We start from the raw sequence: 893 nt of genomic DNA on the forward strand, positions 1-893 counted from the left end.
ACGCTTCTGACAGCGGGGCATCCGATCGTTTTGGCGCGCGGTGCTAAAAGTTGTTATTCGAAAGGCTAACGTTTCCAAATATCCAGAAAATACAGCGAAGATGTTTTTAGCGGGAAAGGTAAACGCCACGGCTGACACCACGCATTAAATCTCAGAGTGGAAATAGCCGGCGTGCGTCTCGTCGATGCCCGGGGCGTGTTTGCCTGCCGCCAACAGCCGCGCGGCGACGGCCAATCCCGAGCCGGCGCTGTGACCGGGGAGGCATGTTCTTGTTTTAGATGGCAAATATTTACTGAGCGCCCAGCGCCAAGGTAAATTCTTCACCGCGCAGAAATACGGTAAGTGGCGAAGACGTGAGGAACTGCCCGGCGGCTCGGATTTAACGTCATTATTCTTTATTGTCCGAAAGCACACACACATGGAAGCTATTAAAACGTGTTTAATCACGACTAATTGGGCCTCACCGACATCAATCATACAAACAACCATATAAGATTTCATAGCTCATAAATATGGATTTTATTGATTTAAGCGGGGGATTTAAATACTTGATAATGGTACAAACCTCATCATAAAACCTGATACCTGTAGGAGATCTGTCAAAATATATAATCATTGTGTAAATGAGCCCACCAAAAGGATTGGAATTGAATTTATTTGAACAGAAAGGTTTGGCTTTACCGTCAAATAATGGATGATACTTCATGTGAGCAAAAGTATTGTGTATAACAAATTATTTTGGAAAACCCCTAAAGTGTTTATTGCGCTCTGGCATCAAATCCTCCCTTTTGGTTTTTTCTGCTGAGTCACCAGGAAGTTGGCGACTCCAGTTGACTTTCTCGCCTTCATTCTTCACATTCCCCTTGTGGCTTCTGCTCGCACCTGACGTGACG

The sequence above is a fragment of the Syngnathus acus genome, chromosome 24 (assembly GCF_901709675.1).
Source record: "Syngnathus acus chromosome 24, fSynAcu1.2, whole genome shotgun sequence".
NCBI classification, from domain to species: domain Eukaryota; kingdom Metazoa; phylum Chordata; class Actinopteri; order Syngnathiformes; family Syngnathidae; genus Syngnathus; species Syngnathus acus.